Below are 17,599 nucleotides of genomic sequence, written 5' to 3' on the forward strand. Positions count from 1 at the left end.
AAATCCAGTGGGAAAAATGCTCCTCATCGTAGGGAAAAATAGTACATTAAGATCAAGCAAGTATTCTTTAGGATACTCCCCCTTGAGTTTGACACAATTCTAAAGAGAAATAGCAATGCTACAACTCAGAAAATCTATGCATACCAATTCCTTAAACAAGCTTCTGAAACGTCGCATTTGGTAGTGATTTGGTGAAGAGGTCCACCAGATTGTCTTGTGAACGGATTTGCGTAACTTCAATCTTCTGATGCTTTTGTTGTTGACGTGAGAAGAACTTTGGCACAATGTACTTGGTGTTGTTTCCTTTGATATAACCCTTCTTAAGTTGTTTGATGTATGCTGCGTTGTCTTCACAGATCATCGTCAAGACATCTACGACGGGGTAAAGATCGCAGGAGATTCAAATATGGCATACAACTGCTCTCAACCAAAAACATTCCTGAGTTGCTTCATGTAAGGTAAGAATTTCAGCATGGTTAGACGAAGTGGCAGCTAAGCTCTATTTAGTTGACCTCCAAGAGATTGCGGTGCCTCTAACGATAAAGACATAACCCGTTTGAGAAAGTGTCTTATGCGGATCAGACAAGTATCTTTCGTCAGCATAACTAACAAGGCAAGAATTGACTCGAGAAGCGAGGGGTGTGGCATCACTCAAGGATCCGTAGGGATAAAACAAGCCCAAATCCGTAGTACCCTTAAGGTAGCGAAAGATGTCTTTCATGCCAGTCCAGTGTCTGCGTGATGGTGCATTACTGTATCTTCCCAAAAGATTAACAACAAAAGAGATGTTAGGTCTAGTGCATTGAGCTAAGTACAATAAAGTGCCTATCGCACTTAGATAAGAAACTTCAGGCTCCAAAATCTCTTTATCATTCTCTTTCAGACGGAAGGGATCTCATTTTGCATTTAGTGATCGAACGACCATAGGAGTACTCGAAGGCTTCACTTTATCCTCGTTAAAGCGGTGCAATACCTTATGGGTGTAGTTTGTTTGATGTACTAAGATTCCATCCGAACAGTGCTCTCTCTGTAGACCGAGACAATATTGAGTTTTTCCTAGATCTTTCATCTCAAATTCTGACTTCAGGTGTACGGCAGTTCTCACGTTGTTCATATCATCGACATATACTGCAACTATCACAAAACCGAAATGTGACTTCTTAATGAACACACAAGGGCATAGTTCGTTGTTCACATATCCCTGACTAGTTAAATACTCACTTAGACGGTTATACCATATTCTTCCGAATTGCTTCAAACCGTAGAGTGAACACCTCAGCAGAATTGAGAGCGTATTTCAGGGTTTGGAAATATTTGATCCAGTCAATGTAAGTCCTTCATAAACTTTCATATAGATTTCCATATTAAGATCCCCATAATGATGCATAGTTACTACATCCATCAATTGCATACTCAGTTTTTCGAAAACTACCAAACTGATAAGGTAGCGAAAAGTAATCACATCCATAACGGGTGAATAAGTTTCGTCATAGTCAATCCCGGGACGTTGTGAGAAGCCTTGCGCAACAAGACAAGCTTTGTAATGCACAATTTCATTCTTCTCATTCTGCTTCTTAACGAAAACCCACTTGTAGCCAACGGGCTTCACATGTGGAAGAGTAGGAGCTATAGGTCCAAACACCTTACGTTTCATAAGCGAATCGAGTTCGACTTGGATTGCTTGTTTCTAGTTTGACTTATCGGTTCTAGTTTAATGTCATCGTTCAACATGATCTCAGTAGCTACTGGATATGCTAATGTATCGTTGACGACCATCTCATTTCTACACCACACATCACCAAGCTAGCATAATAAACCGAAATCTCACGATTCTCGGGAGGATGATTAATCTCTTCAAGTACACTTCCATAATCTAGAATTTTCTTATGAGTTGGATAGAATGAGTAAGCGACAATTGGATTCATTGTAGGCTTTTCAGAAGCCTGTACCGCGGGTTTCCTCTTTCGGGGGTGTGAATCATTTGAACCAAGAGGTCTGCCACGCTTTTGTGTAGGGGCAGATGATTGGATAACCGCTAATATACGTGGATCAGCCAAATTGGAATCTCAGGCCTCCAAGAGGGAAGTACATCGTACATTTGGTACATCCATCTTTGCAGGTACATTAACAGTTGGAATATGTGATCTTGTCACTTGCACTAGATCGGTGAAAGCATCTGGCATGCTCTGAGCTATACTCTGGAGATCTAATATGCGCTGCACTTCAGTTCCAGACTAAGCGGTGCGGGGATCTAAATAAGACAAAGTGGGAGTTGTCCACGATAATTTGCATTCTTCTTCAAGAACGTTGATGTTCTGATTTCCCCCCTAATGACGGGAAGACTGTCTCATAGAAGTGACAATCCAAGAAACGAGTAGTAAACAAATCGCCTGTAAAAGGTTCTAAGTAACGAATAGTCGAAGGAGAATCATATCTAACATAGATTCTCATCCTTCACTGAGGCCCTATTTTTGTACGTAAGGGCGGCGAAATCTTCACATAGACCGCACAACAAAAAAATGCGCAGATGCGATATGTCAGGTTTATATCCGGTAACCAACTGAAGGGCGCTATATGGTTGGGTCACAACATGCCTCAGGTGAACCACCATAGCTACGTGCAATATTGCATAGCCTTAAGCAACGATCGGGAGCTTGGTACGTATAACCAATGATCGAGCAATCATTTGTAAGTGCTTAATGAATACCTCTGCCAAGTCATTATGGGTGTGAACATGAGGTACATGATGTTCAACTTCAACCCCAACCGACATGCAATAGTCATCAAAAGTTTTGGATGTAAATTCTCCAGCATTATCCAATCGAATAGATTTGATCGGATAATCAGGGTGGTGAGCCCTGAGCTTGATAAATTGAGCCAACAGTTTGGAGAATGCAGTGTTCTTTATGGACAACAAGCACACGTGTGACCAACATGTGGAAGCATCAACCAAAACCATAAAATATCTAAATGGTCTGTATGGAGGGTGAATTGGTCCACAAATGTCCCCCTGAATCCTTTGTAGAAAAATAGGAGGATTCGAACGAATCTTGTCATAAGAAGACTTAGTACTAAACTTTCCCATCGAACATGTTTAACATGCGATTCCTTGAATCGAACTTAGACTTTGGGTTAATGGATTCCCATGTGATGATTTGAGGATACGGCGCATCGTTATTCGTCCAAGATGTTGCAAACGGTCATGCCAATGTGTAATTTCGTGCGTGGTGCCAGAGGTAAGGCTAGCCACATAGTGGCTCTCTATGGGGCGTATGGTTGTAGTATACAGACCGCTCGGGATACGCTCCATCTTCTCTAGAATACACTTCTAGCCATATTCGTAGGAAGTTATGCACAAAAATTCAACTCCATTTTCTACATGGGTTTTAGCATGGTAATTGTTATCTCTAATGTCCTTAAAACTCAACAACGTTCTTCCAGAACGCGGAGAATAACGTGCCTAGTCAATGGTCAAGATTGTACCATTGGATGACATTATACGTGTCTTATCGTATTCTTCGATCAGGTTGGGTAGGCCTGAGAGGGTTGTCAGAGGTGCATTCTTAGGTATGAAGTTAGTGAAATAGATGCGTTCACGTAAAACGGTGTGCGTGGTTGCACTATTTACCAGACAACTAACTTCCCCACTAATCATACCTAGAATGAAAAATTAATTTGAATTGGTCACATGCATAAAAGTTCTAAAAATATATATCCATTCAAAATAATTTTAAGTATTCAAGGACGAAAATTAATTAAAACTTAATATCCAAAAATAAATCACCAACAAATAATCCAAACATAAAGGAAAATTGTTCAAAATTTAACCAAAAAACAAGGAGGGGGTTTGGCCACTACTATGGAATTCGGCCCCAATGTCTTATTTTAACTAAAAAAATAGTTTATGTCTAAGATTCTAATCTTCCATAGGTGTGATAGCCTCTTGAAAGTCAAAAACATCCATCTTTGAACTTTCCAGTTCGTCCACTTGCACAAAGTTTGATTCAAACTTCTTACGACGAGAATGATATTTAGCTACAACCTTCTGGGGAGCTCGAAAAACACGGGACCAATGGTCATTTGAACCATAACGATAGTATATGTCAGCATCCATGGTTTCAGGTGCCTTACCCTTATTCTTGAAGTTTGGGGCCTTAGGAGCGACGTTAGGGTGCTTTTGGGCTTTGTTTTCTCGCTTAGATAGGCATTAGCTCTGTTGACCTTGACGGGGTGGCTTCTGGCTGCCCCTACCACGCCTCTTGGGCGTTGGTTCGTGCTATAGTGTGTTTTAGTCACAGCAGTCGCCCTAGTAGGTCGAGTTTGATGATTTTTCATCAACAGCTGATTCTGCTTTTCAACAAGAAGTAAAACAAAGATCAAATCCGAGAACTTGGTGAACTTCTGAGCTCTATATTGTTGTTGCAGGACAATATTAGTAGCAGAGAAGGTCGAATAGGTCTTCTCTAGGAGATCCTTATCGGTCAAAGTTTCGTTGCAAAACTTGAGAAGTGATCTAATTCGACAAACTTCATAATTATATTCATTGATAAACTTAAAGTCTTGGAAGCGCAAATGCTACCAGTCATGTCTTGCTTCAGGCAAGAAGATGTCATTTTGGTGATCAAAATAAGCAGCCAAAACGACCAATAGTGATAGTGGATCCTTCTCAGCAAGATATTCAGTTTGTAGTGGGTCATAAGTATGTCTTCAGATGAAGATCATAGCAGTGGCTTTCTCAGCTTCGCCAACAGGGTTTTCCATCTCATCTTGAATGCCAGGACACAAATTCTTTGTAGTGAGGTAGAGCTTCACATCTTGGACCTACTTGAGGTAGTTTCTTCCAGAGACCTCCAAAGCGGTGAAGTCGAGTTTGTTCAAATTCGACATGTTCCTATCACAAAATAGATGGACAAGATGTGATTAGTGCAATGGGGAAAAAAATCAATCCATTCACATAGGAGTAGAACATTCAGGTTCTAATAGACATGTATTGGTTAAAATTCTCATGAAAAACTTCGGGTTTTCATGGGTGATGTTTCTAAGGAAAAATTCAGGTTTTCAAACAATGCATGTTTTTAGAAACTTCAGGTTTCGAAAGAACTATAAACTTCAGGTTCATATGTTCTTGTAGACAAACACAAATATATACACAGAAATATGCAACAAGAAAATATGCAAATAGAACTTCAGGTCTAGAATTATAATTGAATTAATTATTTGGACTTCAGGCCAAGATTAAAGTGTGGGTGAAAAAAATATAAAACCCATTGAGCCTAAAATAATTAGGCAGTTAAGCTCGGGGCCCAAAATAATATGCCAAAGCCCACAGGTGGGCTAAGCAAATCTCTGTTGTGAGGTCCAAGCCCAGATTGGGCTGGTTTGGTTGCATGCCCAAGGCGAAAGAGAAAAAAAAGGGCTCAGATTAAAAAAGAGAGCCCATGAAAGGGAATAGATCAGGTGTGGCGTGGAATAGTGCATCGAGTCTCTAGTGAGCTGGGATCGGGTGCGGCGCATGCACATGTATCCAGGGGATGCAATCCAGTGCGTCGCATATGTATGGGACACCGTAGCCTTTGGGCTAGTGTCACGGGTTGGGCTGAGCCAAGGCTTGGGTAGTTTTAGGCGAGCCCAATTTAAAAAATCTTTTTTTTTCTTTTTCGAACGAGCCAAACTTAATGGTTGGGCCGCTGTAGGTGAGCCCAAACAAAGAAAAAAATGGTCTGAGCTATTTAGAGCCCAATTGGGCTCGGGTTGGAACCAAAGACATCCCAGCCGTAGCTGGGTGTGCTCATTGGAGAAGACGATCGGCGTTGTCGCTTCAGGTGGCTGTGTTTTGGGACGACAATGCTCGGGGCGAGTTTGTGGGTTAATGTGGACCATGAATATGAACGGAGATAGAGAAATCTCAACATTCTAACAAAACCCTAGAAATTTGAAAATTCCGACGAAATTCGAGGGAATCTCGATCGAGGACGAATTTTAGGTTGTCAATTACGTTGACCCGTGAGCGAGAATTGGCTGCAGGCCAACTTGCAATGGTGGAGACGCCATGGAAGGCGTCGGGGTTTTTGGATTTCAAACCTGGAGCCCTCGGCTCTAGCTTGGGTCTCGCGGCTCGACACGGCTCAGTCATACAAGCTGTAGGCTTCGAAGAACCCAGCATTTGCCGATTTAAATTTTTGTTTTTCTTTTTTTCAATTCAATTCGAATATTTTAATGCATGGACATATATTTGATGCAATTCATGGCAATATCAAATTCTCATAATTCAACAATTATGAATATAATGCATACACAATTTATGTAGAATCTAAAATTCGAAAAACATAAAGTTGGGTCAATCATTATGGTGAATGTTCATGCTATCTAGGCTGCAAAAATATCGAGATAAAAACCGTTGTTTTGGAAGAACCTGATTGCATGATGATATGGATGAACTGGTTTGATGTAGAAAAAACTTCAACGTCAGATTCCTAAGCGCAGCAGTAGGAGCGTACTGATAACGTGTTGTAACCTATTTTATTTTACTAAGGGTAGAGGGTCGGCGGCAAGGAGATATGTGTTTGTAGAATTGTAAGAGAATATGAGTGTGTTATTCCCTCCTACGTAGTGCCTTTATTTATAGTAATAAGACAGAGAAGAATTCCTTCATCCCCAAGGAATACAAGTTCATATAGGAAAGAATAACTAGAATCAAATCTAATCTATAATTTACACAATCATACTTAAACTATGGAAGTTTATAACAAAAATTACTTTATTCTCCATAATTTTATTTTGTAATAGACGACAAAAATGTCATTTTATCCTCTTTTGATTGACAAAAAGTGTTTCATTAATATGTAGTTTAAATTAAAAAAAATTATGATTTTTCATTTTAATTTACCAATTAATCACAAACTAATATCACAAAACTCCTAAAACCTCGTAGATGCATATTATGTTATAATAATTCATTTCAATTTTTCTAAAGAAGCTTTTTATTCCTAAAATAAAAGTCATTTAAAAATTCTAAAAACACAGCAAACATCCTTTTAACATATAATTATGAGATATGATATATGCATGCACATAAAATATAAATATAACGTACCAATAATTTGGTACATTATTGGTATGTTATGTATCCTATATGGGTACGTATTAATATTTTGGTAAGTTGATTTATCCTAGTTTTGGTATGTATTAGTATTTTGGTAAGTTGATTTATCCTAATTTTGGCACGTTGATTTAGTAAATACCAAGCTAGTGGTACCAAGTTAGTGGTATGTTGATTTATCCGAATTTTGGCATGTCCAAAGCTATTGGGATGTATGTGTAACAACAAGTAGGATATCTTTTTCATATTATTGGAAGGCTTATTATATTAACATCTCATAAATTGTTGAATAAACATCACATACTTAATACACCTTATATTTGTTTTTTTAATTAAAAATTATCTTAATACACCCCACTTACTTTCCCATAATACCCACACACCCCACATTCTTTGTAACACCTCACCCCCATTTTATTTAAAAATGGTTTTTAATTCTTAATTGGTGTGCCTAAGGGGCCCACCTTCTGTTTTTGTGTCCCCCATTCCCGTCACTCTTCCTTCTCTCTCTGTCCCTCCCCCGTGAACTCCCTTCTTTCTTCTTCTTTTCTGTTTTTCTTTTCTTTCTTCCTGTCTCTCCCTCTCGGCTCTCTCTCATCTCTCACTTCTCTCCCTCTTCTCTGCACTGCGCACACATGCACGCACCCATCTCCCCGCGCGAGGAAGCCCATCACCCTTCATCACCGCGTCCTGCTCTCTCTCTCTCTCTCCCTCTCGTTCCCGCGACCCCAGAGAACCGGAAAAGGAGCTCCGGCGAGATTTTTCAATCTCCGGTTAGGTAAGCCCCTAATTCTCTCTTTTCGTCCTTGATTCTTGCGAGATTGAGGTTTAATTGGAGTTAATTCGTGATTTTTGGAGGTTATAGGACGAAATCGAAGCCGGGTGTAAGCACACCCAACTCCGGCGACCTCGGGGGTTTTTCCGGCCATCTCCGGCCATTCCACGACGAAAGGAAGGTATAGAAATACTCCCCTCGTCTTGCTCTTCGTTTTGGTACCTAGATCGAAGTCTAGGGTTGTGTGTGGAAGTCGGCCGGAGCTGTGAAGCTCCGGTGGTGGTGCTCCGGCGAGACAGGCCTCCCAGGCAGGTTCCATGCTAAGCGGGCCTTAGGCCCGTGTGGTTTGGGAAGCCAAGCCCAAAACCCTAGCCTATTTTACTTTTAATTATTTTATTTAATTGTAATTGTTTTAGGACCCTTAAAGGCCTTCGGGCCATTAGGAATTTAGGGCCCGTAGCCCATTAGTCAAACCCAAGAAACCTTTTTAAGGTTTTTATTTATTTTCTGTTTTAGGAAGTAAGGCCTTAGGGCCAATTGTAAAGTGGGCTTTCAGCCCTTTTCCCAAGTCCCTTTAGCTTAATTAAAACCCAAACCCCAAGCCCATTCTGGCTTTGTCCTTGACTAGTTGACTCTGACTGTTGACCTAGTCAACGGTCAGAGTTGACTTTGACCGGTCAACGGTCAACGTTGACTTTTTAGTTGACTTTTCGAGGTTTCGTCCAGGACCTCTCCTAGGCTAATTTCGACGTCCTGGACCCGTTTTTTAAGTCCGTTTTCCCAATTCAATTGTTAAAATAGAGTTTTATTAATTGGACCCTTTATGTGCTTAGGGGCAATTATTGGTGACGTTTTCTTGTTCGTTAGTTTGCGTGACTCTTCGGCGGCTAAGTATTGTGAGTGGACCCCTTCAAAAGCATGTTTTAATAGTGGAAATGCATACATGAAAGGCATGATTTAATGATTACGTTTTATGAAACGTTTTGTGAGATAACATGCTTATTGAGGCTACTTTAAATTATTATTATTTTTCCTATAACCCGTGTTCTTATAGAATATCTTATGGATGACGATATGATATTTAGAACATGTTTCGAACACCTCTTTATAGTATAGATGATGGATGACTTTATACTATGAAATTGTTTTTCAATATATATATGTTCAATGGTTTTGTACTTACCTAGTGGTCCTTTCCGCTACGGGACGTAGGGATAGATTCCGGTCCGTCCCGGGTGACGGTTTGGTGCTGGCATAGGGCCTGAAGTGTGTTTTCCTCTGGCTATTTAGCACAGCGACGGGGAGACTGGCTAGGGCCTGGGGGTTATTTTCCTCTGACTGTCTGCTCAGAGACGGGGAGACTGGCTAGGGCCTGGGGGTTATATCGGACAATTCACTAGTGATTATTATATATGAGTTATGATTTGAGATACTGCACGGCATGCTAGGTTTCAGAAAACCTATGTTTATCATTATATATGTGTTTTCATAAAACTTGGGGGTTAGTACGTTGATAACTGTTTTATTATATTTATATCAAATTGGTCCACTCATGTTTGTTTTGCGCCCCCTTCAAGATTTAGAATCGAGGCGTACAATCCCGGCATCCAGACACTTCCGCATCGGTATTTTCAAGTTCTCTCGGTGTAGGACCCATTCCTTGTTCATTCAATTTTTATATTATTTCCTTTAATGTTCTAGTTAGTTGTATGCTCTGAACACGTTCCTTAAATGCATATTCTTTATTCTTTTATATTTATAAACCTTATCAATTCCTTGTTTTCAGGATTTGCACTCAATAAATGGCTTTCGTCACCCTCGGGTGTCGGCCAGCACGTGCCTATTCTGGTATTCGGGGAAATATCGGGATCGGGGCGTGTCAGATTGGTATCAGAGCCTAGTTTGTTCAGAGCATACTTAGGATCTTCTCTTACTAAAGTAGTGTGTCGGTTTTGACGTCATTTGGATGTCAGGACTTTTGGATTTTGTGTTATTCGGCGCAGTTATGCGAATCTTTCTCTGTTTGAATTGTCACCTTCGGGTTGATATACAAGAATTCGTGTCGGGATTGTGCCTCATCGGTGACGTGTTTGAATTGTTGGATGACTTTCAGCTTCAGATCGATACTCTACGACGTGCATTCCCTGGGAATGACGGGCATAGTCGGTGTTACTTGGGAACGACGGGTTTTAGAAATCTCAGATTGAAGAAGTCTGGTCAAGACCAGCTGTAAATTCGAAATGGCGATGCCACTCTGCAACATGCGTTCCCTAGGAATTGCGGGCGGAGTCGGCTTTGCATCAAAATCTTGGGAAACGGAAAAATCTTAGCAGTACGAATTGACTAAGACCAACTGGAGTTCTGAAGCGGTGTTGTACTCTGCAACATGCGTTCCTTAGGAATGGCGGGCAGAGTCGTATCTCTTTAGAAATTACTCAAAACTTTCAAAATGCAGATTGAAGAAGCGAGTAAGTGCTAGTGGTGACGACGGTTAGTATGTGGTAGTTGGTGGGAGCAAAATCAATGTTCTCGAACTCATTACCTCTGAAGAAATTTGGGTGAATCTTTATAACAATTCTCTGTGATTGTTTTATCGATTACCTTCTTGTTTATTCCAACGACGAAGTCAAGTTCACTAACCTTTGACCGTCAGCTTCACATCAAATTCTTCGAGTGTTGACTTCGTTCACATTAATTACTTTTCTTGGGAAACTCCTCGGTAGCAGATGCTATTCCCATCAATTTCCCTAAATGGAGTTACAATTCTTGTTGTTGTGGTAGTTGGATTTGGATGATGAAGATCCAAACTTGTTTGGATAAACAAATTCCTTGAATTTCACCTGAGTCTGGTACTCAGTGGTAAAATGCCCCTTGTCCTCGTACTTTTCAGTAGAGGTAAACTTAACCTCTTGCTTGTAGCCCAACTGACCGGTGCTCTTGTCCGTTAACTGTTTAGCCTTGTAATTTCTAGTGTAATGGCTTGAGATTCTACCATATTCATCATTGTACGAAGATCGAGCCTTACTCTAAACTTCTCTGGACTCATTGAGCTTTGGTTTGCTCATAGGCATCATTTTAAGGTAGCCAATCGTGTCACTGCATGCATACGCAGGCTGCTTCGTATCTTTCTTCATCGTCATTCTGTTGATTCAGAGGTTCTATGTTTAATTTTTAAACTTTGAAACAGCTCTCACAAAGTATTGTGAATTTCGAAATGTCTTTGGCCTCGTCAAATCTTATAAGCAGTTGTTAACTATTCTTGAGCTTAGACCTATTTTCTTTTGGCTAAGAAACCAATCAACCTTATTGTGATGATTAGCCAAATAATCATAAACAGTGACTTCTATTTCTGCATCTTCATTTTCCTTCGCTTGTTTGTTTCTCAAAGTAAAACTGGATCATGCCGGAACATTACACGACTGGTGGGAAGGGTTTGTTCTCGGCATGGTTTCTCGTTCAAATCCAAATATCTTGTACTTCAAAAAGACTTGTTTTGACCCTCAAATTCTTGAGTGTTCTTTCAGCCTTCTCGACATGGTTTCTCGCTTAATCAGTGAGGAATTCACGATCGATCGATTCGACGGAAGTGTGCGCCCAATTTTTATCGTTTTGGACAGGAATGTTAGGAGCATAATATTTTGACAAACTTACCAGACTTACCAGACTTACCAGAAAGAGTTCCATGTGGATATGAGGTTTAAGCTGTATGTTGGTAAGAAACTGGTGAAGATTGCAGTGCAGATGATCGGCATATTGCATCACTATCTTCATGTTGAATTGAATGGTCACCACTCATTATCTTGCTACAATTCATAACCATCATATCTTACTCTGGTAAACCTTTTTGATGATGTCATGTGTTCGCCTCAACGCAGCTTTCCACTACCTCTCACCAGGATCCTTTAGTTCGAGAGCACGTGTGCGTGAGGTTCGAGCGGTCTTTTAGTAAGAGTTGGTTGAAGGTTTTAGTACAGAAGGTCAGCATATTGTATCACCATCTTACTAGAATTCATAAGCATCACATTGGTTATTTTCCAACGATATGTGTTCGTCTCAACGGATATTTTGATTACTTCACTCCTGAACCTTATTGTGATGAGTACGTGGTTGTTAAAACACTCCTAGAGAATCTGTTTGGTGCATTCTGGAATGGCACTACAGAACGGTCGAGGCAAGAATCGGATAATCTTTGCACTTCTCTTGAATCCTAAGGTACAATTTTCAAAAGGGTTCTTTACTGGTGAAACACTGGTGTAGTTGGTCACATTTGGAAGAACTGAGGAGGATAGGACGCTTGGTGATGGATAAAGTTTTACAACGACAGTTTTTATTTTGTTCGGTTTGAGTATGGCACTTGTTGTGGCATGGTACGAGAGTTGCTACATGCAACATTGGTTGATAGAGGAGTTGTGCGAGCTTGTATTCGGAGGATCGAATTTACGACGTGTGAAATTGTGCACCCTCAGGAAATTACTGCTTGCTTATCGAGACAACAAATGTGTGATCGATATCACGGGCTGCAGACCGTTGTATCGATAACTTATTCGTTGGATTCGTTAAGTAAGTGGGCAGGAAGATCGGTCTACGGCAATTGTTACAGATTCGTTATTCTTGGGACTCGACCCAAAGACACATCTTTTCTCGGAGTACGTGAAGTTACGAATTCTTGGGCGAGATCCATTTCCATTTTCAGTTTTGGTTTTTAGTATAAGTATTTTAACTTCCTTTAGTTATTTGTTTTTGTCATTTCAATTGTTTTGAGGAAAGTGTTTTCCGTTTTCAATTTTAAGTTCAGCACGAGTTTTCGACCTATATGTTATTACATCTCTATTTTGACGTTATCGTATTTTATGTACTTACTTTTGACCTTAAGCTATTATGTGTTTTCGACTTAATATTTTTATAAAGTATATTTCTACTTTTACACTGATGGGGATGAAAGTAAGAGTTTGGAGGCATGATAGAGGATTTTGCAACCCGCTCGCGACGGTGTGGCATATTCTCTTTGATGCACCCACTTTGACTTGATTTCTCTTTATACATATATTCTTCTTACTATTTTTTTTGAGTATTTCAGTTTAGTAAGTGATTTAAATTTCGGGACGAAATTCTTTTAAGGGGGGTAGATTGTAACACCTCACCCCCATTTTATTTAAAAATGGTTTTTAATTCTTAATTGGTGTGCCTAAGGGGCCCACCTTCTGTTTTTGTGTCCCCCATTCCCGTCACTCTTCCTTCTCTCTCTGTCCCTCCCCCGTGAACTCCCTTCTTTCTTCTTCTTTTCTGTTTTTCTTTTCTTTCTTCCTGTCTCTCCCTCTCGGCTCTCTCTCATCTCTCACTTCTCTCCCTCTTCTCTGCACTGCGCACACATGCACGCACCCATCTCCCCGCGCGAGGAAGCCCATCACCCTTCATCACCGCGTCCTGCTCTCTCTCTCTCTCTCCCTCTCGTTCCCGCGACCCCAGAGAACCGGAAAAGGAGCTCCGGCGAGATTTTTCAATCTCCGGTTAGGTAAGCCCCTAATTCTCTCTTTTCGTCCTTGATTCTTGCGAGATTGAGGTTTAATTGGAGTTAATTCGTGATTTTTGGAGGTTATAGGACGAAATCGAAGCCGGGTGTAAGCACACCCAACTCCGGCGACCTCGGGGGTTTTTCCGGCCATCTCCGGCCATTCCACGACGAAAGGAAGGTATAGAAATACTCCCCTCGTCTTGCTCTTCGTTTTGGTACCTAGATCGAAGTCTAGGGTTGTGTGTGGAAGTCGGCCAGAGCTGTGAAGCTCCGGTGGTGGTGCTCCGGCGAGACAGGCCTCCCAGGCAGGTTCCATGCTAAGCGGGCCTTAGGCCCGTGTGGTTTGGGAAGCCAAGCCCAAAACCCTAGCCTATTTTACTTTTAATTATTTTATTTAATTGTAATTGTTTTAGGACCCTTAAAGGCCTTCGGGCCATTAGGAATTTAGGGCCCGTAGCCCATTAGTCAAACCCAAGAAACCTTTTTAAGGTTTTTATTTATTTTCTGTTTTAGGAAGTAAGGCCTTAGGGCCAATTGTAAAGTGGGCTTTCAGCCCTTTTCCCAAGTCCCTTTAGCTTAATTAAAACCCAAACCCCAAGCCCATTCTGGCTTTGTCCTTGACTAGTTGACTCTGACTGTTGACCTAGTCAACGGTCAGAGTTGACTTTGACCGGTCAACGGTCAACGTTGACTTTTTTAGTTGACTTTTCGAGGTTTCGTCCAGGACCTCTCCTAGGCTAATTTCGACGTCCTGGACCCGTTTTTTAAGTCCGTTTTCCCAATTCAATTGTTAAAATAGAGTTTTATTAATTGGACCCTTTATGTGCTTAGGGGCAATTATTGGTGACGTTTTCTTGTTCGTTAGTTTGCGTGACTCTTCGGCGGCTAAGTATTGTGAGTGGACCCCTTCAAAAGCATGTTTTAATAGTGGAAATGCATACATGAAAGGCATGATTTAATGATTACGTTTTATGAAACGTTTTGTGAGATAACATGCTTATTGAGGCTACTTTAAATTATTATTATTTTTCCTATAACCCGTGTTCTTATAGAATATCTTATGGATGACGATATGATATTTAGAACATGTTTCGAACACCTCTTTATAGTATAGATGATGGATGACTTTATACTATGAAATTGTTTTTCAATATATATATGTTCAATGGTTTTGTACTTACCTAGTGGTCCTTTCCGCTACGGGACGTAGGGATAGATTCCGGTCCGTCCCGGGTGACGGTTTGGTGCTGGCATAGGGCCTGAAGTGTGTTTTCCTCTGGCTATTTAGCACAGCGACGGGGAGACTGGCTAGGGCCTGGGGGTTATTTTCCTCTGACTGTCTGCTCAGAGACGGGGAGACTGGCTAGGGCCTGGGGGTTATATCGGACAATTCACTAGTGATTATTATATATGAGTTATGATTTGAGATACTGCACGGCATGCTAGGTTTCAGAAAACCTATGTTTATCATTATATATGTGTTTTCATAAAACTTGGGGGTTAGTACGTTGATAACTGTTTTATTATATTTATATCAAATTGGTCCACTCATGTTTGTTTTGCGCCCCCTTCAAGATTTAGAATCGAGGCGTACAATCCCGGCATCCAGACACTTCCGCATCGGTATTTTCAAGTTCTCTCGGTGTAGGACCCATTCCTTGTTCATTCAATTTTTATATTATTTCCTTTAATGTTCTAGTTAGTTGTATGCTCTGAACACGTTCCTTAAATGCATATTCTTTATTCTTTTATATTTATAAACCTTATCAATTCCTTGTTTTCAGGATTTGCACTCAATAAATGGCTTTCGTCACCCTCGGGTGTCGGCCAGCACGTGCCTATTCTGGTATTCGGGGAAATATCGGGATCGGGGCGTGTCATTCTTAGTATACACCTTACATTTTCTATATGCACCCCGCATTTTATATACACCCCACATTTCTCAAATCTTATAAAGCTTTTAATTTGGACAAATAATGCCGACTAAAATTTTGACAAAAGATATCACTTGGGATTTAAAGCATATGTGGGTTGTTTTCAATTTCACCATTAAAACCTATGTCGTCTGTTTTTAATATTTTGTGGTAATTTTAGGTGTTTAATTCTTCATGCAATCCCTATGATCCCTAAAAGATGAATACAAACATAGAAGCTTGAATAACGCATCAAAAGCAAGATTGAATAATTATTGATGTCGTCAAAATCACTAAAACAATAAATAATATGAAGTCTTATCTCATGTGAAGCTTTCGAAACATCGATTTTGTTTCATTCGTCAAAAATAATTTTTCTCAATCAATATGTTTGTAGTTTCATTGGTTAGAGTTTTGTTCAACAATGGAGGGTCGGAGGTGTTTTGATAGTTGATGAAGATAAATAATATGTTAAAAGTGATTTGGGGTGTATATAGATTTTTTTATTTTATTTTTTAAACCTTATAAGGTCAAAATTTCCATTGCATAGTAAGATAAATAAGTTATTTAATATTAAATTTTAATGTGAGGTGCATTCAATATTTTGTGGGGTGCTAATATAAAAAGCCGTATTGGAATATGGACTCATATTTTATAAAAAAAAAAGGAAAATGAAAAAAAAAATGGTAGTTCACGCATGCAATTGCAATGAATTGGTACATTTGATTACTATAATATGAGTACATTTGGTTTTATAGTATATTTTATTCCTTGGTACATTTAGTATTTAACCATATCAAAATTTAATACGTTTATTTTCAAATGTACCATAACTTTAATCATACGTTTTTTTTGTATTTATACCTAAAATTTATTAAAAAAAATTAAAGAAGTTTTCGTGGAAAAGTATTAGTGAGACTGAAATATGCTCTCCTAAGGTCTTCATTTTGAGGACCTATGAGGCCCAAATGTATATTAGTCACAATATTACATTAGTTTAGGTCCATAGGTTTAAAATATTTGACTACATTTAGGCCTTACAGGTTCTCAAAATGAGAACCTTAATAAGACTAATTCTAACCCCATAACAAAAATAAACGTATTTAATTATCTCTTCATTTTATTTTGTTTTGTTGAAAATGAGGGATTAGTTAAATTAATTAATACTAACAGAGAATGACACGAATTAAAAATTCTAAATTGTAGGCAATTAGTTGCTAGTTTGTTTAATTGAATATATATTAAATAAATAAAAAAAGCTGAGGTGACAATTGATCAAAGTATCTAATCAAATTTTAAAAATGGAAAGATGTATAGTATAAAAAAAAAGGTGTAGTGAATTCTAATTTCCTCATTTATGTTTTTGATAAAAGAAGAAAAATGAATTTCATTAATGATAAACCTTTTTTTTTTTCTTTTCCAAATTAACGATATGATATTACTAAATGTATACAAATTAAGAAGAAATTTATTCGAACTTGGTTCTAAAAAAAAGCACACCGCTCTAATCAACTTAGCGACACACACTTGCAGACTTTGAAAGTTAGTTTTTATGGAAAAGCACTTTAAAATGTTTATTTCCTTGTACAAATAACAAATTTAGATCACAACAAATGACCGTATGAGATTTGAGTGCTTGACTACTTCTACTCAAGCACTATGTATAGGCCCAATTTTCGACTGGATTAGATCGAAAACACATGTTTTCATTTCAATCTAAAATGTTTCAGAAATGAATATCAATTCCAATTTCACAAATGAAATATTGAAATTTCGTAACTTCATTCTGAATTCAGAACCTTCGAAATCAGATTAATTATAGGAGTTGTATACCTCCATATCCATGGACACCATATCTATTAGGGGTGCAACTAAGGCAGGTTGGGCGGGTTGGAAGTTCAATACAATCCTAACCCAATTTTTATAATTCGGGCTTGGGTTCGGGTTGAGTTTCATTCAGGTTCATTTGGGCTTGGGTTTAATTGGGTTAGAGTTTACTTGGGTTGGGTTCGTGTTGCCCAACTTTTTTATGTTTAATCTTGTGACAACTTAGTTTCCAAGAATTCCTAAAAAAAATTAAGCCAAATAGCTTCAAAGCTAGCTAACTTTAATTTCATAAATCAATCTACTATAAAGCTTTAGGGTTTAGAAACTACGAATATGAGTTGACTAATCAAAGTCTCTTATTCCCTAAAAGCTTAAGTAATTATAAAAGGGTAATTTATTAAAAAAAAATATTAGAAAGGGCGTTGGTTTTTGGACTTGGCTCATTTGGGTGTAGTAGGAGCATTAATTGATAT

At 39.1% G+C, this 17,599-nt stretch overlaps 1 long non-coding RNA gene across 1 annotated transcript; it reads left to right on the forward strand.

The window, feature by feature from the left end:
- Positions 1-7,545: 7,545 nt before the first annotated feature.
- LOC114822917 (uncharacterized) lies at positions 7,546-15,139 on the forward strand. Its single transcript, XR_011581741.1, has 5 exons — positions 7,546-7,877; positions 7,965-8,055; positions 8,708-13,386; positions 13,474-13,564; positions 14,218-15,139. It is a non-coding gene; the product is annotated as an uncharacterized lncRNA (long non-coding RNA).
- The last annotated feature ends 2,460 nt before the right edge of the window (positions 15,140-17,599 follow it).

Source organism: Malus domestica, chromosome 05 (genome assembly GCF_042453785.1).
Source record: "Malus domestica chromosome 05, GDT2T_hap1".
NCBI lineage: Eukaryota > Viridiplantae > Streptophyta > Magnoliopsida > Rosales > Rosaceae > Malus > Malus domestica.